We start from the raw sequence: 23211 nt of genomic DNA, 5'->3' as shown, positions 1-23211 counted from the left end.
GTAGACAGCGGGGGTGGTTCCAGGAACGGGATCCGGTAACCCTTCTTTAAGATGTCCAAGGACCATTCGTCCGCACCTCTCTCTTCCCAGGCTTGCGCAAAAAGCTGAAGCCTGGCTCCAAACGGTACTGAAGGACTTCTGCTTCACTTCTTGTTCTTGGCAAGCGCAGTGGCTCTGCCTCTGGAAGTGCCTCTTCCTCGAGGGCTGGTCTCGAGGAAGAACTACCTCGAAAGGGCTTCGATTTCTTGAGAATCGAAACTCCCGAGGACGAAGGAACCGCAGGTCTCCTTGAAGATTGTGCGAGGAGATCTTGCGTGGCCTTCTCCTGTAGGCTGGTAGCAATGTCTTTTACCATAGCCTGGGGGTGGGGGGAAGAGATGATCCGAAAAAGGAGCGAAAGAGCAAAATCTGCTTTTTGTGACGGAGAGACAGATTTAGCTGTAAAATTGCAAAACAGGGATCTCTTCTTTCAAGAGCCCTGTGCAAAAGTGAGCTGTAAGCTCCTCCGAACCATCTCTGACGGCCTTGTCCATACACGACATTACGCTGGACAGCTCCCCCAGACTAATCGAGTCGGAACTCCTAGACTTGGCATCCAGAACTCCCAAACACCAATCTAGAAAGTTGAAGACCTCTAACGTCCGAAAGAGGCCTTTAAGGTGGTAGTCCATTTCCGTAGTAGACCAGGAAACTTTCGAAGAGGACAGGTGAGACCTCCTCGAGGCATCCACAACTGCTAGCGAAGTCTCCTTGAGCTGACGAGGGAAGTCTAATACCTACGTCTTCTCCCGTTTCATACCAAATGCCAGCCTTCCCACTAAGTCTCGAAGGTGGCAGGGCAAAAGAAGTCTTTCCCTGAGACTTCCTTTTCTCCATCCAGTCATGGACCTTACGAAGGGCCCTCTTAGTTGACAGTGACTTCTTCATTCTGATGAATGCCGAGACCTTGTTGATTTTGGAAGAAGAAAGTTGTGAAGGAGGAGAGCGAGGAGCTTCCGGGTGAAACGTCTCTCCAAACTCTGATTGAAGAAGGCGGGTCAAAACCTGGTAGTCGGAAGAGACTGCCGCCAAGGTTTTCTCATCATCCACTTCAACCGAAGCGTCGCTAACCTCTGCTTCCGACACAGGTGAAGTTGGAGGCAATAAGGCTGGACCAAGACTATCTGGTCTAAGTTTCCAAGAGGCGCGTTGCTGTGAAGTGGAAGGCAAAGCTGACTCATTAATAGAAACTCCGGTCGTATCTCTAAGACCCGAAGTAACTTGCAAAGTCTCATCACAAACAGGTGGGAGGCGACGAAAATCCATCTTCGTCCACCCGAGCGTCCGCTGGCGCACCTGGCGTCCACTGGCGCACACCTGGCGTCCACTGGCGCATACCTGGCGTCCACTGGCGCACGCCTGGCTGCAACTAGCGCGGGATTGGCGTCGCTCGCGCGCTGCTGGCGTCCGCTGGCGCACGCTTGGCGTCCACTGGCGTGCGAATGACATTTACTAAAGCGCGCTTAACATCTCGTGCGCGCTCTGCTTCCGCTGGTGCACTCTTAGATGCCACTGGCGTTCGCTTGGCTTCCGACCGAGCGTCAGGAACGTGAACTTGCACCGAAGCGTTCACGCAAGTATCGAGCTCTCGCACCGCAAGCTTACGAGCGGGTAATACCGCTTCATGCACAGAGCGAGCAAAATCCTCTTCACGTCCTCCAGAGAGCCGCTGGGGAGTCGCACGAACTCTAGCAGGCGAAGAAAGTGGAGAGATAGACGAGCGAGGAGAGGGAGAGGGAGACCTTCTAGATCTCTTCACAGGCAGACGGTCATCCTTTCTCCTGGGACGTGGTTGCGTCCCTTTCTTAGCAAGAGCATCAGCAAGCTGTTGCTGCAAAGAGCGCAGGATCTTCTCAGTAGGAGAGGATTCCTTGTCAGGTGACAGGCTGATCCTGTGAGAAGACGAGGGGCGAGGGGACGCCTTCTTCCTTCTCCCAGAAACTGCCGTAGCACGCGCTCGAGAGCGACTGGGGCGCTCAACAAAGTCATCATCCGATGACTCCCTACGCTTCTTCTGTGGCGGGAAGGCTGCGAACACACTCTCAGGCGATGATCGCCTCTCGAGAGCCAAAACTGGACGTGAAGCGTCACGGTCACCAACGCTCCTTTTCAGCAGGCGTGAAATAGAATGAGAGCTCCACCCCTTGTGCGGGGAGGAAGCCTCTGAAGAAGAGAAATGACAATTTGTCGAAAATTGCATTTTTCCTAACTATACAAACCTGAGGTCCTTTAACAATAGGAAGGTAACTAGCGGCAGCTGGGACGGTCGTAAGCTTCGAACAAGGGGAGAACGGTAGTTAACTGCTTGTCCGATCGTGCGCGCGCCCGCGCGCCCGAGAGGTGAAGAATCACTTTTGCTTTAGGCCCATGCAAAAAGTTGCAGAGTGAGGGGTGGCATGAGGTGGGACTATATTGTAAAGGACCTCAGTTTGTATAGTTAGGAAAAATGCAATTTTCGACAAATTGTCATTTGTTCCGATACGTAATACAAACCCTCGGTCCTTTAACAATAGGAAGACTCACTTCTTGGTGGGAGGAATCTGAGTCTTTTTGGTGAACAGACTGGTGTTCGTCCAACCCTGGAGTGCCTCCCTGGTCGTAAGAGCAAGGGAGGGATCCAAACCTCTGTCCGATTGATCGGGGTGTGCACCGCAGGATCAATGGTCAGACCTCTGGGCCAAGTACTAAGAGAGAGGCAAGCGTATCTCTTCGTACCAGCAAGCAAGAACTTGTTCCTGTTTGCAAGAGACAATCATAAAATGATGGGTTTGTCTCAATTTGGCATCCACTTCCTCCCCCTTGTTGGAGGAAGTGGTGGATATTTACTCCTATCCCTACTGAAAGGGATAGGATGGTGCTCTATTGAGTAGCTCACCTGCATCTCGTCCTTACCAGCAGGGTGACGACCGTGTCCCTCTACCCAAAGGTAGAGGGAAGAAAAAGATGGGAAAGGAGACCAGTCACACTCTCATTCCTCATCCATTCTTACTGGTCACACCAGGACTCGATGCTGTTCAGGCCTGCGAGGGTCTGGTTAACTACACAATGTGTTGGAGCAACCACCACGGTTCCCAAGGAAAAAGATCCAAGGAAACTGTGGGCAATATCCTGAAGGTAGAAGGAGGTGCATGCGGTCCGGTTGGACCAGGCGCCTGCCTTCATTACCTGCGCCACGGAGAAGTTCTTGCGGAACGCGATGAGAATGATGAAGAGGCGTCCACACTCATCCTGGGTGTCGAGTTTCTTCAGACAGCTCCGTCGCACCTCAAAGGACAAACGCAGCATAGCCTTCGTATCGGAGGCGGTGACGTCCATTAGGGAGGGTATTGTGAAGGACTCGAACCAATCGTCAGTTACCGAAGGGTTCTGAGTCTTCGCTACGAAGATCGGTACGAAATCGAGCGTCACAAATCCCCCATCCCTTTGTGCTTGACTTCTCAAGAGAAGTCATGCAGTTACCTAAGACGAAAAGAAGGGAATAGTCGTATGACCTATCCCTCTTCTCGACTTTGGTTATGTACAGTACTCATACTGACAAGCTATTAAGACGAAGTAATGATTGCTCTGGAACAACCGAACTAAGTCCACAGCATAGTTCGTAACTGACTCGGACGCTCTGACAGCTGCCGACTGACTGGTTCGGAATCAGTAGAGGCAAATTGTCCAAGCATCCGGGTAAGTCACGTGACCTTCGCCCTTTAAAGAGTTATGCTGAGAGAACCAAACAAATAAAATATTTGTTAGTCACCGATGCCGGACGGCGCGGCGATGATTCTCTTAATGCATAAGCTCAAAAGGCGAAAGTCAATTGCCTTCAAAAGACCGAGGTCCCTGATGGCAAGAAAATCTCATAGACGTTGAATCTCAGCTTAAGGAGAAACAACACTATGTGACGTTGAAGACGAAGGTAGGCAATGAATGCAACCTACGTCTTCCAGCTGAATCAGAGAGAAGGAATCTCAAGATTCTAAACCTGTGCTTACAAATGACTGAAAATGCTAACCGCCATTTCATTGCTGTCCGTTGTGCAATGAAAGCGGGGCGTTCTTCAGTAATGAAACACAGGGGAGAGCCGCTTGAAGAACTGCTTCTCATGGGCTGAACGTTTGGAAGTAGAGCTGGCAGGGTGTGGGAGTAGGCGATGTCTTTCAATACATCTGCTAATCCGGGGTGAACAATGAACAATTGTACACCTCCGAATACAAGATATTTTGAGGACAAACTCAGATTCCGCAAAAATCATTCGCATTATCGGGATACGATGCAGCAAGAGACTATTACAGAATTCTGTTACGTGCGGTAACAGAAAGATGAGAGTCGAATAGATATCTCTGTTTAAAATTCTCGCAATACCGAAGACGATTAATACTAGCGTTTCTCAGCAGTAGATGGTCATTCATGTATGCGAGAATCCCCGTTAATCAGAGACTTAAGTCCTTGATTGTTGGGCAGAGATACGGTTGTTATTCAAATCAAAGCAGGTGAGAAACACATAAACAACCGTCTATCTCAAAGCGGCAGCTGATACTGAAATGCCTCGGGCAATTCAATACAGCAGTAGCTGTCGCTGACTCGTCATCCTGAGTTGCCAAGTAATCCTTTCCACGAAGGAATGCGTTCGGCTAGAACCACCGAGCATAAAAAGATATGCTCGAGCAATTATATTTAAGCGAAACGAATTTCGGTAAATATAAAAGCTAAAATGGTGTTGTTTGTGACAACACCATAAGTATTATAAAATTGAAACTGGAAACTCCTGGGAGGTTGCAGGCAACCCGGGTTGCAGTTCAATTAGAATACTTTTCGTCTAAGTCGCAATCCGTAGAGTACCAGGATATGCGCCTACCCCTCGGACCATTCAACTGCTTAGCAGAATCATGTCGCGAGGTTAATATACGTAGTATATTTGTAGGATTCTGAACAACGATCTCCATCCTAAATTCTTTCCTTCAAGAAAACAAATAAGGATTGGAGATCGACCACCTTCGTTCTCTATTAAAGAGAGTGAAGGAGAAGTCTTCCTCGAAGGAAAGCTTCAATGGTGAACAGAATACTAAGACTATAGTTCCAGCCAAACTGGATATTCCCGTCCGTTCTTCTCTATTCCAGGTTGGTCGCCTACTGTGAGATAGTCTTCTTTCAGCAGCAGTCTTCTTCCTAATGCTAGAAATTCCAGGAATTCGAGCATAGGCGAGGTTCCCGATTATCGTGTAACATATCGGGATTCTCGTCTCGCTCACTTTGGACCGTGGTCTCGCCTAATGTTTGGAGATCGTAAGAAACTCTAAACACTCTGAATGCGCTAGAAATTCCGTAGAATTCTAAGCAGTCTGCGAAACCCCACCGAATTCGTCAAACGATATCGGCTGGTGGTCCTCTCGATTCCCGTAGAAATCGAGAATGGGGCAGGATCCCTCCTCAACGACCAGGGGCTTACGTCAGGTAGACCCGAAGGTCCCCCCTGGTAGCGCGTCCCCCAACGTGGGATCCTACAGAGAAATCTCTGTAGGATCCTTCCCCTTCCCTCGTAGCCGTAAGGAGAGAGGGAATGGGGGAGGAATTGGATACTCGCTCGCCTTCCCCAGTGGAACTAGCAGTTGGAGAAGAGTAGGAGCAGCCATCGCCTTGCGGCGATGGCCTCTCAGAGTCTGGGAAAACGTATCGTCAGGAGGAAAACGTTTTTCCCGAGGAGGGTTACGAACTCTCACTGTAGGTAAGGGTCTGCCGCTACTGTGAACGTCGTCTGGGTGGGCTGATCGACACCTGACAGGAGAGAGCCGATACCGTCCTCCGACTCATTCCAGTCCTCGTCGAGGTCGAAACCTCTCAGGAGGACCGAAGGAGTATTTAAATACGGTGTCCGAAGACACGTAGAAACGCCGCTGTCGCAGTAGAGAGGTGGAAGTAGCTTGATCGACCGGCCAGAACTGAGAGAGCCTTCTTGTCCGGAGACGAGAGACTCTGGTTCAAGACAGAATCGGTAAGCTCCGATCGCGGCATACCCACCGTCGGTTTGGGTTCCCTCTCGGGCCCGCCCCAAAACGACTCGAGCAGAGACATGGGCTTCTGCTGGTGGAGCGGCGATCCTTCCCCCCCGGTCGTTGTGCTGACGAATCAGTGCAATAACCTGGGTAAAGTTACTCTGAATCTCGGAAGTTACAGCGTCTTGAGGAGTAGGACCGTCCAGTTCCCTCCAACAAGAGCAGCTCCCAGGACCCTCCTCCTTCAGAAGAAGGACCAAGCAACGCCCTGACGGTTGCCTCCAATCACTGCGCGTACGTCCTGGTTGGTCCTAAGACCAACCTGGCACGTTGCGCGTCGTGACGGGATCGTGAGCGGCGCATCTCTCACGATCACTCCTATATACCTAGCTCTTCCTGGCGTATGCCGAGGAAGTTGAAGGTATCGGAGAGACAGAACTGACGCTACCCCCCTCTCTCTGACCGGTCGCCTCCAATCACTTGCGCGTACGTCCTGGTTGGTCCTAAGACCATACTGGCCACGTGCGGCGTCGTGACGGGATCGTGAGCGGCGCACCTCTCACGATCACTCCTAGCTACCTCGCTCTTCCCGGTGTAGCCCGAGGAAGTTGAAGGTAGTGGAGAGACAGACCTGACGCTCCCCCACCCCCCCCGCTCGCTGGCAGGACCAGCGTACGTGGGGGGCTGCAGCCGATCCCACCAACCCGTGGTGGGGATCGATCTGCAGGCCTGGCCGTGCCGCTCACCTGTGGCGAGCGGCTCGACTGAGCACGTCGACCCCGGTCCCCGTGCGTCAGACTAGCTGCTGCTGGTCACCTTATCCGCCCGGTCCCTGTGGGAGCGGCGGTCAGGTGACCTGCAGAGCTCGCTTTCGCCGTGAGACCGGTGAGCGTCCTCGCGGCACGTCAAACCGCTGGTACCAGCCGAGGCTGGTACCAGTCGGTCGAGGGGACCTGGGGGACCTCTTCCCATTCCTCAACCCGTGGCCGGTGAGAGACCGTCACGTTCCACCCAGAGGTACCGGCTGGTCGCTGCGAGAGCGGCCGCTGGCCTGGCGAGAGTCACCTGAGCGGCTCTCGACAGTCTTCTGCTCCGTGCCTCGGTCATGACGCTGAGCGAACTCAGGCGTCTTAACTTTGGCTGCACGGTCACCGAAGGAGATCGTACACTCGGAACTTCTCGCGGACGAGAAAACCGAGCCGGTACCTGGCTTAGCAGCAGAGCTGCCAAGACCAGGCGAGGGTGTATCAGCGGTAGCCAGCACACCCTTGGTCCCCGTCTTCTTCTTCTTCTCAGAAGGGGAGACGGGCCCCGTTCCTCGTAGAATCATCGGCAGCCAGCGTGGTACTGGCGGCCGGTCCAGGGGCGAGCTGCTGGAACAGCGGAAGTCTGGGGCAGGCAACACGAAGAAAACACAGGCGGCGGCGGCATACCCCTCCTCGGTACGGCGGCGACCGGCCCTAGAAGCGGCAGACGGCGTCACCGACACAGCATGGGGAGTGTAGACCAGCGGGGGGTGCAGCAGCATAAGCGGCCGTGAAGGTTGTAGTGGAGACCACTCCAAGGTCACCGCCCCAGACCTCGCTAGACTCTGCAGCAGATCGTGGATGCTAGGCACGCCCTGCAGCCGCAGTGGTCCATACCTGTCCAAGGTCGTCTCCCACGCTGTAGCACCTGCGGTAGCACAGACAGATTAGTAAGAGGGTTCCCTCACGCACGGGGGTGGGGAGACATGCCCCCACCCCGAACGGAAGGTAAGACCCCAAAAAACAAAATACGAGGAAGCTGAGCGGGGGGCAGGAAAGAAGACGAAGAATCGGATACCAAGGGAGTCGCGGGAGAGCTTTCCGACGACTTCCTGGCAGACCTTCGCTTCCCCTACCCCCGCACAGCGTGAAAAGTAATATGAAAATGAAACAGAATACTGCACTTGCGATTCACTTCATAGAACTTAAAGAGGAAAAATCAATTCCCGGTAAGAGCGGAAACTTGATCCATAATAATATGATGCTATCATAAATATATATGAAAATGAACAATACTGCACTTGCTATTTTCACTTTCACAGCAATAAATCGTAAGGATTAATTCCCGGGTAAGAGCGGAAATTGATCCAAAATTAAATTTGATGCAATTAATAAATGAAAATGAAAAGAAAACTGCATTGCAAATCCACTTTCATTGCATTCTATTCATACAAAATAAGAGGCTCTTGCCGAGCGCAATCAAGCTCTCGGCAACGAACGCACAGGGCAAAAATATAATGAAAAAGAGTACTTACATCTTTCATTACACACTTTCGCCCAAATACAATGACTCGGCTCGTGCGCGCCCCCCTCGGCACCGAGGACATAATTCAGGGTTCAATTCATGAAAAGAGCGGAAATCGCCGTCTCTACGGCGATAGCTCCATGTTGATTCATAATTAAGTAATGAAAATGAAAACAGTGTACTTACAGTTTCATTTTCAAGTCAAACCAAACCATTAGTAGAAAACACAATATAAACAAAGCATACGACGATGAAGCGGGCAGAGAGCGATGACGAACACGTCCTTACACACCCGCTGGCCGAAAGCAAAAGTGGTTCTTCACCTCTCGGGCGCGCGGGCGCGCGCACGATCGGACAAGCAGTTAACTACCGTTCTCCCCTTGTTCGAAGCTTACGACCGTCCCAGCTGCCGCTAGTTACCTTCCTATTGTTAAAGGACCGAGGGTTTGTATTACGTATCGGAACAAACACTCTTTCAGGAGGCGTGCACGCGCACGCTCCTTGGCAGTCTGTGTAACGTCAACAGATACTGCCGAAGGCACGTCAGATCGGTGGGCGTTCCCTGTAACCCTCCTGCGGCTTTCGACATGCCCTCTCCCTGAAACCTGGGAGTCCGGCAGCGGTCTAGGCCTAGAGGCGAAATGGGGCCGATCTGACGCAGCCCTCCACCAACGAGGAGCCACTGGTCACTGCACTTTGCACCTTCCACTTTTTGCCTTCTAAGGCGAGCACTTTAGATTCTAAATTACGAATCGACTCTAAAGATAAGTGTAAGGGTATTACCCTCCACAGACACTGTTTCAGGGCCCGAAGGCAACACTACAGGGTTAGGAGTAGTGATTAAAGGAGGGTTAGTAGGAGAAACATGAACTTCCTGACGTTTACCTGAAACGCTCCTGGAGGAAGACCTCCAGAACCTATCTCGTTCAAGCTTACGCAGATAGGACTCATACGCTCTCCATCCAGAATCAGAAAGACACTCACATTCCTTGCAGCGACTTTCATACATACAATCATGCTCTCTGCAACTCTTACACAAAGTATGAGGGTCTACTGATGCTTTCAGTAGCCTACCTCGACAATCACTCTTGGTACAAAACCTGGCGCTAGCCGAACTAGAACCAGACATCTTATTTAAAGAGAAATCAAGCCAAAATCAATCAAATCCACAATTAACGTGTGCCTAGCCACCGATCCAAAAGTCAAGATACCAAAAAATCAAAAAGGGGTACTTATAGTAGCCAAGTTTCCTAAATTCAAGACGGAGGTGCTGAAAACTGTGTTTACAACACCGGCGACAGAAAAATTATGAATAGAAAATGGGAATGATTCCTGATACCCGCCTCCCAGCGGCGGGAATGGGTACTAACCACCTGACTCCCACTACGTGTGTCGTAGTTTTTTAATTTCTGTCGGACTTCAGAAAATACAGCTATATATATATCTGACAGGTAAGTTTCATGAACAAATGTCATTTTTATATAAGTAACTTACCAAGTAATTACACTGCTAAATTCCATAGTACAATAGAGATGAATTTAACATAATAAAATTAGCCAGCAATGCTTGTTGTAACCTAACTTGGTGAGACAGCTACAGCAGGTGGCTACTGGCTCTGGTCAGTGCTCATCTTCAACCTGTAGTGGCGCAGCAAAGCTGAAGATCGCCTCTATTCAGTGGGTGCATTGCAACCAAAGAGTGCTCCGAAGATTACCAATGCATAAAAAACAAAGAAATGCCCTTGCCTTGGGTGCAGTACTAAAAAAAAAAAATCAACCAGATAACTTTATCTACAAACCATTAAAAAAACTACTACTCATCCATTAAAAAACAAGAACTGGTGGGAACTCTGGGTATGCCATACCCCAAGGCTCCACATAACTCTATCACTTAAAACCAAGGTGAGGAAATAGAGAAATAGAAGATAAACTCCTATCCTTCCTCCCCCAATACAAAGCCAGCCACAGAAAATGGACTTAATGTACTGCAGTTTTCATATATATACAACCTATACATCTCTTAAGTAATAATAAGCAAACACGGATCTACATTTCCAATCTGTAGATTGAAGAACTGTGGATAGCTACAGATTGAGTTTAAGTACCAGTGAAGTGGCTACTGCCCTCATTTCATGGGCTTGTTTAAATGCCAGTGAAGTGGCTGCTTCCCTCATTTCATGGGCTTTAATTTTCAATCTTCACGCTTCCCTCATTTCATGGGCTTTAATTTTCAATAAGGGTAATGCCTCTTCGTGAATACCACAATGAGATTCAGGGATTTCATCTCTTAAAAAGGACAACACATTCTTGGACATAAAACAAGAAAGGTTCTTCATCGAATGGTGAACATCAAAGATCACGACTGAGACCCCCGATTCCCTTAGTTACCTTACAAGATAATACTTAAGGGCTCTAACCAGACAAAGAACACTTTCCTGGTCTGTCAGTCCAAGGATATGAGTCAGGGTCTTGATAGAGAATGAACGGGGCCAGGGATTGGATGGGGCTTTATTTTTAGCTAGGAAACCAAGAGTAAATATGCGGCATGCCCTTGTGAAAAGCCAACTTGTTTGTCCAAGGCCTGCAATTTGCTAATTCTTTTGGCTGTGGCCAAAGCACCCAAAAAGAGGGTTTTCCTCATTAAGTCCCTTAGAGATGAGGCATGAAGAGGTTCAAAAGGAGGACCTGAAAGCCACCGAACTACGACATCTAAGTTTCAAGATACAGAAGTGGGTTTATTTTGTTTTGAAGTATCAAAGGATTGAATCAAATTGCTAATATCCTGACTTCCTGCAAGGTCCAGGCCTCTATGACTCAACACAGAAATGAGCATAGCTCTATAACCCTTGATTGTTGAAAACGCTAGTCCTTCGAGAAGACTTCAAGAACAACAAAAAATTGTAATTTTTATAATAAAATTAAATTTTATTGCATACTTACTGAACAATTATACAGCTGTAGGTTCCCTACTAATGGCAGACAATAGATCCAAAACTTCCGCGGTGGCACCGCCATCGCTGACATAGGTGACATCATCTCCCTCCACTTGAGGGAGCTACAGGTAACATCAATTCGTTCTGCCCAGCCATCCACCTGTGGGGAGGGAGGGAGGACTTTAATTAATAATTGTTCGGTAAGTATGCAATAAAATTACATTTTATAATAAAAGTTCCATTTTTATTGCAGTGTCTTACTGAACAATTATACAGCTGATTACCCATTGCAAGGATGGAGGGTGCCTGTCGTACCTTACCTTGTAAGAGAGCTACTGCAGGAGAATACTGCCACTGGTAAGTGCTCATCTTACAGTCATGGTGTTCACCGCTGACTCAACGAAGATACATCAAAATATTGCCCTTGCCCTGGGCTAAAACCAGAAATAACCAACAAGAAAACACAACAACTGTCACCTACATTGAATTAAAAACCTTTACCCACCCAACTAAAACAAAATGAACTAGCAAGTACTCCAGGTACATTGTACCCCCAGACTTCCCTTTAACTCGTCAACCTTGATACACGGCGAAAAATAACAGAGGGAGCAACCCCCTATGTTGTTTCCCCAAACACCATGCCAGCTACCGAAAGTGGACCGAGAGACTTACAATCTTCGAACACTGTCTCAATTTCTTTCAAGTAATGCGTAGCAAAGATGGATTTACACCTCCAAAAATGATATTGTTATGATACAATAAAGTTTCATACATACTTACCTGGCAGATATATACTTAGCTAAGACTCCGTCGTCCCCGACAGAAATTCAAATTTCGCGCCACTCGCTACAGGTAGGTCAGGTGATCTACCGGCCTGCCCTGGGTGGCAGGACTAGGAACCATTCCCGTTTTCTATCGTATTTTCTCTCTTCACCTGTCTCCTGCGGGGAGGCTGGGTGGGCCATTAATCGTATATATCTGCCAGGTAAGTACATATGTATGAAACTTTATTGTATCATAACAATATCATTTTCATACAATCAACTTACCTGTCAGATATATACTTGGCTGATTGGCACCCTTTGGTGGAGGGTAAAAGACAGCTAATATGGAATAGACAGGTAAACAACATATGTTGTAGGTATAAAAGAAAAACTTGTTCCTACCTGATAGTGGTAGACTTCGTGGCTGTTGACCCAGGAGTCTGCATCACCTCAAGAAACTTTAGCGAGATATGTTATCTATGGCCAAGAGTTCTTGTGGGTCTGCCGATGGGGTATGAATCTGCTTGACTCGGCAGAGCCTGAAAGGACTTTGTCAATGGGTGCTGAACCACTTATATGACATACACCTTATAAGAAGCACACACCAATCCCGACCACCTGATCCTAACCACCATGTTAGTATAAAAGATTGTTCTGAGTTATCCCCAAACTCTTCACAACAACCATAACTCGAAAACACAATACGCACACATACATAAATTTCCAAAAAATTTTTTTTATCATACTCCTCTCAAAAGATATCACAAGAGTTCCTTACTGAACAACAGTGACTGGCCGCCAGTGTGGCATCGAGCCCTCTTTGTCAGCAGAAAATCTAGAACATATCTAGTAGAAGGTATGCACAAAGTTAAGGATTGGTGTTAGCTCCGTACCAGGATCGTATCCACAGACACGAATGGACCCAGAGAAAAACATTTCTCATAGGTCACGCGAACGTCTTTCAGGTAGTGAGATGCAAATACCGAGTTGCACCTCCAATATGTAGCTTCAAGGATTTTCTTTAGCGACATATTCTTTTGAAAAGCGAGAGCCGTCGCCACTGCTCTTACCTCATGAGCTTTCACTCTTAAGAGTCGAAAAGAGTCGTCAGGACAGATCTTGTGAGCATCTGTAATGACGCTTCTTACAAAGAAAGCTAGCACATTCTTTGACATAGGTCTTGTGGGGTCTTTAATCGAGCACCAAAGACCTTGTCTAGAGCCTCCCATTTGTTTCTTCCTCTGTAAGTAGAATTTTAGCGCTCTTACAGGGCAAAGAGACCTTTCTGCTTCTCTACTGACGAGACTCGATAAGCCTTTAACCTCGAATCTCTTGGGCCAGGGATTCGAGGGGTGGGTTTTCGTTTTTTGGCTAGAATAGTGTTCTAAACGAGCAGATGGCCAGAGTCTCTGTGAATCCCACTTCATCTTCTAGGGCATGAAGCTCACTAATTCTTTTTGGCTGTAGCTAGTGATAAGAGAAACAAGCATTTCCTTGTTACATCTCGAAACGAAGCTAGATGAGGAGGCTCGAATCTCTCAGATGAAAGGAACTTGAGGACCACATCAAGGTTCCAGCTAGGAGGAGCTGGTTCTCTAGACTTTTTAGTCTCAAAAGATCTTATAAGATCGTGTAGATCCTTATTATCAGCAAGCTCTAGGCCTCTATTTCTGAAGACTGCCGACAGCATGCTTCTGTATCCTTTTATTGTAGATACAGACAAGTGAGAGTCCTCTCTCAGGAACAAAAGGAAATCAGCGATTTCGGTCACAGAGGTACTGGAGGAGGACAACTTCTTCGACTTACACCACCTTCTAAAAACCTCCCACTTAGACTGATAGACTCGTCTAGTGGAAGCTCTGCGGGCTCTAGCGATAGCGCTTGCAGCCTTGCGAGAAAACCCTCTCGCTCTGACAAGTCTTTCGATAGTCGAAAGGCAGTCAGAGCGAGAGCGGGGAGGTTTTGATGATATCTCTCGAAGTGTGGCTGTCTGAGAAGATCTATCCTTCTTGGAAGGGATCTGGGGAAATCTACTGTCCACTCCACCACCTCTGTGAACCAATCCTGTGCTGGCCAAAAGGGGGCTATCAGGGTCATCCTTGTTCCGTTCGATGCTACGAACTTCTTCAATACTTGTCCAGAACTCTGAAATTTGAGGGGGGAAAGCGTATACGTCTACATGAGACCAATCTAGCAGGAAGGCGTCGACAACGAAAGCTCTGGGGTCTTCTACCACTGACCAAAAGACTTCCAGTCTTTTGGAGAGGAATGTGGCGAATAGGTCCACATGAGGAGTGCCCCAAAGAGACCAGAGACTCTGACACACTTCTGAGTGGAGGGTCCACTCTGTGTGAAGGACCTGGCTTCTCCTTGTTCCCTGAACAAATCTCGTTAGAAGGGAGATGTTCCTCTGGGAGGCCCAAAGTAGCAGATCTCTTGCTATTTCGTAAAGGAAAAAGGAGTGTGTCCCTCCTTGTTTCCGAATGTAGGAAAGAGCAGTAGTGTTGTCCACGTTCACTTGGACTACACTGTTCGTCACAAACAGTTCGAAGAACTTTAGAGCCAAGTGTACTGCTAAAAGTTCTTTGCAATTTATGTGCCAGGACACCTGAGCTGCCTTCCAGGTGCTGACACTTCTCTCGCTCCTAGCGTTGCTCCCCAACCCTTCTCCGATGAGGTCGGAATACAACACTCGGCTTGGGTTCGGAAACCTCAGAGAGATTCCCTTGTTCTCTTTCAAAGGGGACAACCACCATTCCAAGTGGGGTTTCATTTCCACTGGAAGGAGAAAACTGTCGGAGAGAAGTCCCGTCTTCCAATTCCATGATCTCCTTAGGAAGAACTGAAGAGGACGAAGATGAAGTCTTCCTAGAGGAAAGAACTGTTCGAGCGAGGAAAGGGTCCCTAGAAGGCTTAACCATTCCCTCGCCGAAGTCCGTTCTTTCCCTAAGAAGAGAGAGACTTTCTCCAAGCCTCTCGCGAGTCTCTCTTGCGAAGGAAATACTCGAAAACCCCGAGAATCCATCTGAATCCCCAGATAGACTAAGTTCTGTCTGGGGATCAGCTGCGACTTCTCGAGGTTCACGAGTAGTCCCAACGACTATCAGATTTAGGGTCAAAGTAAGGTCCTCCAAACACTGTCTCTCTGATCTGGCCCTGATGAGCCAGTCGTCCAGATACAGAGAGATATTTACGCCTTTGAGGTGAAGAAACCTCGCCACATTCTTCATCAGGCTTGTGAAGACCTGAGGAGCTGTGGACAGGACGAAACACAAGGCCCTGAACTGAAAGATCCTTCCCCCCGTCATGAAACGGAGGTACTTCTTCGAAGAAGGGTGAATCGGGACGTGAAAATAGGCGTCCTGGAGATCCAGAGGACACCATCCAATCTCCTTGTCGCAAAGCCAGCAAGGACTGAGGCCGAAGTCTCCATGAGAACTTCTCCTTCTGAACAAACTTGTTCAGAGCGCTGACATCTAGTACTGGTCTCCAGCCCCCCGAGGCTTTTGCAACCAGAAAAAGACGATTGTAAAACCCCGGTGAGTTTTGATCCAGCACTAATTCTATCGCTCTTTTGTCCCACATTTGATCCACCATTAGACGAAGAGTATCCCTCAGTACAGGGTCCCTGTATCTGGCTGACAGTTCCCGCGGAATAGTCGTTAGGGGAGGACTGTCCTGGAAGGGGATAAGATATCCCTTCCTGATTACAGACATGGAAGAGGCGTCTGTGTTGATGAGTGTCCAGGCCTCTGCAAATCCGAGTAGCCTGGCACCTACTGGTGTTTGGAGGCTCGCCGTCTCATTTTCCTTTCTTAAAAGGACGGAAAGCAGATCTACCTCTCCTCTCAGAGCCTCTCCTTTTTAAGGGAGCTCTGGAGGGAGGGCCTCCTCGAAAGGGCTGAAGCAATGTACTCGGTCCTTTCTTGTCAACCACTACCGGAGGTCTCTTCTTCCTTGAAGACTGAAGGAAAAGATCTTGCGTCGCCTTCTTAGTTAGTGAGCGAGAAATGTCCTTCACTAACTGAGAAGGAAACAAAAAGTCCGACATGGGAGCGTAAACCAGGGCTGTTCTCTGAGAGTGGGAAACAGCCTTGGTTAGGAAGGCACTAAACACAGTCCTTTTCTTCAGGAGTCCCGCTCCAAAGAGGGAGGAGACTTCTCCCGAGCCGTCTTGCACTGCCTTGTCAATGCATGACAAGATACAAGCAGGACTTCAGGTCTAGACCTTCCGAGTCATGGGCTTTCTTGGACATCACCCCAAGGGACCATCCAGGAAATGGAAAGAAGACTTCTAATACATGGAAGAGTCCCTTGAGGAGATGATCTATCTCAGAAATACCCCAAGTCACACGAGCCGAGTTCAATCCATGTCTACGTGAGGCATCAACTAAAGTCGAAAAATCTGCTTCAGCCGAGACTGGGAGAGAAAGGCCCATATTCTCCCCAGTTCGGTACCATATACCTCTTTTGCCAGAAAGTCTCGCCGGGCGCATACAGAAGGTAGTTCTGACAAGATCCTTCTTCGTATTCATCCAGTTGTTAAGAGACTGGAGAGCCCTCTTCATAGAGATGGTAGGTCTCATCTTCAGAACCGACGAAGACTTAGGCACCTTCGAACTCGAAAACAGCGATCGAGGAGAAGGAGGAGCAGCAGGAGTTAGCGCATCTCCATACTCTTGCAAAAGAAGGGCTGTCAGTACTTTATAGTTTGAGAAACCCTCTCTACCACGAGCCTCGTCTTCCGAATCGTCGTCCATACCGGGAGGAGAATCCGCCTTAAATTCAGGAGGATCTTCCCAAACCTCTCTCTCTGTGGGAGACAAACTCCTACTAGGAGAGGGACTAAGAGAATGCACAGAGTCCTCTCTTAAGTCGAGTTGGCGCTTCTCGCCTGGTTGACGTCTCGCGTCTGGCTGGCTCCTCACGCCTGGCTGGTGCTTCGTGCTTGGCTGGCTCCTCGCGCCTGGCTGACTCTTCATGCCTGGCTGGCGTCTCGTGCCTGGCTGGTGTCTCGCGCCTGTCTGGATCCTTGTCTGGCGCCTCGCGCCTGGTTGGCTCTTCGCGCCTGGAAGACGCCTCGCGCCTGGAAGGCTCTTCATGCCTGGTTGTTTTCTCACGCCTGGTTGTTTTCTCACGCCTGGTTGGCTCCTCACGCCTGGCAGGCTGTTCGTGCCTGGAAGGTTGCTCGCACCTGTAAGACCTTTCTTGTCTGTCTGGTGCCTCGCGCCTGGCTGACGCTTCGTGCCTGGAAGAAGGGGCCTCACGTCTGGCTGGAGTCTCGCGCCTGGCAGGTGAAAGGAGACGAGACTTCTTAACAGGGAGCTTAACGTCCTTTCTGCGAGGAGGATCTCTTGAAAGTACTCCGACTAAAGAGGCTAACTGCTCTTGCACAGCTAAAAGGATCCTCTTCGAAGCTACTCCAGTGTCCTCTTCAATGGGAGAAGAAGGAGACCTTGAAGGTGTACGATCCTCTAATTCAGAACGTGGAGACGTCGAGACCATCTTTGCCTTCTTGATCGATGAGGGGGCTTCATCAGAGAAGCGTTCCGGGCTCTGGTCAAAAGCGGGTTCTTTCCAATGCCTTTTCAGTGGCCTAGAAAGGTCCGAGTCCTTCCACCCTCGTTTAGGTGAAGGAGAACCGGACGAAGACAAACAATCTCGCAGGACGCTCCTATTGAAGCGGTCCTGAGCAGTCTGTTGCGAAACAGAGCCTGCTGAAGGGACGCCTGACCGGTGGGGATTCTCCACAACCTCCGTAAGGCTTTCGACTTTCCTTCTCCTCTGGGTATGGGAGCTTGGAAGAGGTCTAGGCCTGGGAGCATCGCAGAGACGGTCAGACGCCCCCTCCACAACACTGGGAGCACTCACTTCACTCAGCATGTCACTATCACTTCCCTTACCTTGCATGGCCGCCATTTTGGTCCTCATCTTATGAAGAGTAGCCTTCAGATCGGCAATTTCAGAAGCCGAATCTGAATGCAAAGCCTGTGAGGGTTCAGATACAGAGGGAGAATCAAATACATTATTTAAAGGAGAGTTAGACTCAGGAAAAGGCTCAATAGGCCTTGTACTCACACCCTTTTGTGCAGCCCGTCTAAATCTATCCCTCTCTAACTTCTTCAAGTAAGAAGTTAGAGTCTTCCATTTATTAGCATTCAACCTTTCACACTCATGACAGGTGTTAGCCAAAGAACATTCAAACCCTCTACACTTACGACATACAGTGTGAGGATCAACCGAAGCCTTCGGTATCCTCGCCTTGCAGCCCACATTCACACACACTCTCACACTAACACTTGAATCAGACATTCTAGTAGAAAAATCAAAAGCAAGTCCAAATCCAGTCCACGGTAGCGAATGCCAAAACAACGATCCAGGTACGTCACCAAAAAGTCCAATAAAGATGATCAATTGCCTTGAAAAGCGAATTCCAGTCAGGAGGTAGTAACAACAATGTTGATACCGCCGGCGACAGAGAAAATATGTTAGAAAACGGGAATGGTTCCTAGTCCTGCCACCCAGGGCAGGCCGGTAGATCACCTGACCTACCTGTAGCGAGTGGCGTGAAATTTGAATTTCTGTCGGGGACGACGGAGTCTTAGCTAAGTATATATCTGACAGGTAAGTTGATTGTATGAAACCAATGTTTCTAACCTTGTCGTACATCTGGCTGCCGAAAACCATAGAGGAACAGACTACGGATAAGTGGGTTATGTTTTTTTTTTTTTTTTGCTAGCACTTTTCATTGATTTAAGTCTATATTAGTATTTTGATTTTCTTTAATAACTGTATGCCAGAAATAAATGTAACCTTTAATGTTTGCATGCTAATAATTGCAAAATCATCGTTGCCACATTAGTGGAGCTTCACACATACGCCGATGCATTATTATAAATAAACTGTTTCCATGAATTCTAGTTGTCATAGTAATGCAACAATGATAAAATTGCTTTAATATTTATGTATATATACTTTCAATACATAGGCTGATTTCACCAATTTCAACGTTTTGTGTAAGCCTTATACCCAGTTTGGAGGGTGAAAACATACCAATTAGCAACAGAGAGAGAGAGAGAGAGAGAGAGAGAGAGAGAGAGAGAGAGAGAGAAAGGAAGGCAAAGGAAGGAAGGACAGGGGTGGCAGTGTAGGGGGGGGAGAGGGTAGGTGGAGCTTTTTACGCGTGTTCGTATGCATTTCTGGATAATGGAGTTTTTGTCTCTTGGTACAAGGACAAGTGTCGTTATTCTTTACGATTAGTGATTCACGATACCCTTATAAATTACGGCACTGGGTGTAATGCACTATAGCAAAGCTCGTTCTGATACGAGTGTTTGTTACAGAAATACTATTGCCAAAAAACGTGCTTGCACTGTCTCTGAAACCCATAGTAGGTATAATGCTTAGTTGTCAATCAAGTTTTTTGTAACAAAGTATTTTTTACAAGCTAGCTATTGAATAAATTTGTATTTTTCTCAATCAAAACATATGCCCCTCAATGCTAACTTTCCTCTTTTAACGACTTTCTGGTCATTGCAAATTCGGCCCCATGAATTCTTATGGTGCGAAAACAGACAGGGGCCCGGGGACCAAAAACGATTACGTCACACTACGCCAATAATCCGGCAGTAAAACATCTCCGGATTCGCGGACTCACACATTCGCGGATTTCTCTCGGGAACGTTTCCCTGCATTATTCGCGGAAAATTCGCGCATTCGCGGTATTTTTCTATGAGAAATATCCACAAATTCCTGGTTTTTGTTATCAATTTCATCATAAAATGCACTTTTTGTGATAAAACTATTAAAAAAAAACCAGTATGAACATTTTTTTGTGGTTTTTCTTAAGTTTTAACTAACAAATAGGCTGTTTTTAGCATTTTTATAGGGGTTCCAAACATTCGCGGATTCTAACTATTCGCTGGGGGGTCTGGTACGCATCCCCCGCGAATACGGGGGGACCACTGTATACAGGACTTAAAAGAACGTTCCAATTCCGAAAAATAATTATACTTAAATTTGAGTCAGAATCGAGTTATACTTTTACAATAACGAATATTTTTAAATTAATCATCATAAATATGTAAAATATAGATGATTTACTATTTATTTAAAAAATTATTTAGGTGCACGCTTCGTCGTCGTCTTCTACCAAAACAGTTGCTTACTTAAAAACGTCCTGGTAAGGGACCGTGTTCCGATTGTTGTGATGAAAGTGTCCCAGCGTCTGTGGGTACAAGTGGTGTGCGGATTTATCACAGGAAATGGGAAGTTTGTTGACACAAGCGACTCCGTAAACATCGAGATGGCGTCAATCTTCTAAGTTACCTAATCGTAACTAAAAATTTTGGAAGCGTTTTGGTGAGATTTCCACTGCCGTGGACACCCTTTTCACTACCCTCTGTTTAAATCGTTTAAATCTTAAAATTTGGCCTTAATTTCTAACTTTGGAGAAAATATTTACTTCGAAAGGAGAGTAGAGGTCTTTAGCTCCGTTTCTCACCAACAAGAAGTCGCGACTTATGCCCATCTCCGGTGTCAGGACGCGTTATAATGTACTTTTTCGGAGGGTGGCATGCATTGATAGTCGTTGGACTGCTCCAGGCCATGCGGTGTTTTACCCTTTGCCTAAAGTTGTCATTATATTCCTGTTTCACCAATTAAATATCAAGTGAATAAGACCCGGCCAGCGTGATGACGATGGATCATCCGTGATTGTTTACCCTAATATGCTAACATTGTTCAAATGAGTGCTGGGAAGGCTGGGAAAGATGGTGGATTGTCTGTGCTTAGACCGGCCAGCCACACGATTGCTGCCATATTGGATTTCAAAACTGCCTTGAAAATGACAATTTGTCCAAAATTGCATTTTTCCTAACTATACAAACCTGAGGTCCTTTTACAATACAATAGGAAGGTACTAGCGGCAGCTGGATAGGTCGTAAGCTTTCGAACAAGGGGTTCGGTAGTTAACTGCTTGTCCGACAGGCGCGCAGCGCGCGACTGGTAGGTAAAACAAATCACTTTTGCTTTTGGCCCAAGCAAAAACTGCAGAGTGAGGGGGTGGCATGAGGTGGGGCTATGTGTAAAAGGACCTCAGGTTTGTATAGTTAGGAAAAATGCAATTTTGGACAAATTGTCATTTGTTCCGACACGGCATACAAACCTTCGGTCCTTTTACAATAGGAAGACTCACTTCTTGGTGGGAGGAATCTGAGTCTTTTGTGAACAGACTGGTGTTCGCCCAACCTTGGAATGCCTCCCTGGTCGTAAGAGCGAGGGAGGGATCCAAGCCTCTGTCCAATTGATCGGGGTGTGCACCGCAGGATCAATGGTCACCTCTGGACCAAGTACTAATAGAGAGGCAAGCGTATTCTCTTCTACCAGCAAACAAGAACAAGTTCCTATTGCAAGAGGCAACATAAAGTTATGGTTTGTCTCTTGTTTGGCATCCACTTCCCCCCCCCCCACCCCCCTTGTAGGAGGAAGAAGCGGTGGATATTCGCTCCCATCCCTAGTGAAGGGATAGGATGGGCTCTGTCGAGTAGCTCACCGGCATCTCGTCCTTATCCAGCAAGGTGATGACCGTATCCCTCTACCCACAGGTAGAGGGGGAGAAAAACGATAGGAAGAGAAGCCAGTCACTCTCTCATTCACTTATCTATTCTTACAGTCACAGGAGGCTCGATGCTGTTCAGCCTGCTAGGTCTGGGTTAGCTAGACAACGTGTTGAGCAGCCACCACGGGTCCTAAGGAAAACGATCCAAGGACCTGTGGGCAAATATCCAAAGGTAGAAGGAGTGCCGGTGGTCTGGTTGTACCAGACCCCTGCCTTCAGTACCTGCGCCACGGAGAAGTTCTTGTGTAACTCGAGGGAGTGTACTTCTAGGTCATCTTGGTGCTGACGAAGAGTCTTCAACACTCAGCCTGGGATGTCGAGTTTCTTCAGAAAGCGCGGTCGTCGCTTTCACAGGACAAAGCAGCATCTCCTTCGCATCGAAGGCGGTGAAGTCCATTAGGGAGGGGATTGTGAAGGACTCTAACCGATCGTCAGGAACCGAAGGGTTCAGAGTCTTCGCTACGAATTCGGTACGAAATCGAGCGTCACGAATCCCCATCCCCTGGATGCTTGACTTCGCAGGAAAAAGTCATGCAATTACCTCAGAGGAAAAGAAGGGAATGGTCGTATGACCTATCCCTCTTCTCAACTTCGGTGATGTCCTTGTACCCATACTGGTCTATCCGTCTGCAGCGAAGTTGTTTGTTCTCGTAGTGGATAGGACACCGACACTCAATGTTGGGTGTCAATGGTATGGGTACTGTGACAAGCCGTTAGGACGAAGAAAAGATTGTTATGGAACAACCCGAACTAAGTCCACAGCGAAGTTCGTAACAGACTTGGGCGCTCCGACAGCTGCCGACTGACTGCGTTCGGTAGAGGCAAGTTGTCCAAGCACCCGAGCAAGTCACGTGACCTTCGCCTTAAAAGGTTATGCCAAGAGACTAAACAAAATAATTTGTTCGTCAACGATGCCAGAAGGCAAGGTGAGACTCTCTTAAGGCATGTGCCCAACAGGCGAAAGTCACTTGCCTTCTAGAGACCGAGGTCCTTGATGGCAAGATAACTCATAGTATAGTTGATTCTCGGCTAAGGAGAAACAACACTATGTGTCGTTGAAGACGAAGGTGTACAGAAAATGCAACCTACGTCTTCACAGCTGAACCGAGAGAAGGATTCTCAAGATTCTGAACCTGTGCTACAAAGACTGAGAACGCTAACCGCTATTCATTGCTGTCCGGTGAGGCTCGGAGTTTGCAATAAAAGCGAGCGCTTTTCAGTAATGAAGACAGGGAAATACTGCCTGAAATGACAATTTGTCCAAAAATGACAATTTGTCGAAAATTGCATTTTTCCTAACTATACAAACCTGAGGTCCTTTAACAATAGGAAGGTAACTAGCGGCAGCTGGGACGGTCGTAAGCTTCGAACAAGGGAGAACGGTAGTTTAACTGCTTGTCCGATCGTGCGCCGCGCCCGGGAGAGGTGAAGAATCACTTTTGCTTTAGGCCCATGCAAAAAGTTTGCAGAGTGAGGGGTGGCATGAGGTGGGACTATATGTAAAGGACCTCAGGTTTGTATAGTTAGGAAAAATGCAATTTTCGACAAATTGTCATTTGTTCCGATACGTAATACAAACCCTCGGTCCTTTAACAATAGGAAGAC

At 47.9% G+C, this 23211-nt stretch overlaps 1 protein-coding gene across 2 annotated transcripts in view; it reads right to left on the bottom strand.

Annotated features, from left to right (window-relative positions):
• Window positions 1-23211, bottom strand: part of LOC135198005 (zinc finger protein 85-like) — a 50279-nt gene that overhangs the window by 16852 nt on the left and 10216 nt on the right. Inside the window, exon 2 of one of the 2 annotated variants that reach the window (XM_064225340.1) lies at window positions 11231-11383. The exons of the other annotated variant lie outside the window; for it this stretch is intronic. The gene's annotated coding sequence lies outside the window, so the exon portion shown is untranslated. The remainder of the gene's footprint in view (window positions 1-11230; window positions 11384-23211) is intronic. 2 annotated transcript variants of the gene reach the window in all.

Source organism: Macrobrachium nipponense, chromosome 21 (genome assembly GCF_015104395.2).
Source record: "Macrobrachium nipponense isolate FS-2020 chromosome 21, ASM1510439v2, whole genome shotgun sequence".
Taxonomy (NCBI): Eukaryota; Metazoa; Arthropoda; class Malacostraca; order Decapoda; family Palaemonidae; genus Macrobrachium; species Macrobrachium nipponense.
Note: the sequence above shows the minus strand (reverse complement) of the source record. Positions and strands in the feature narration are given on the sequence as shown.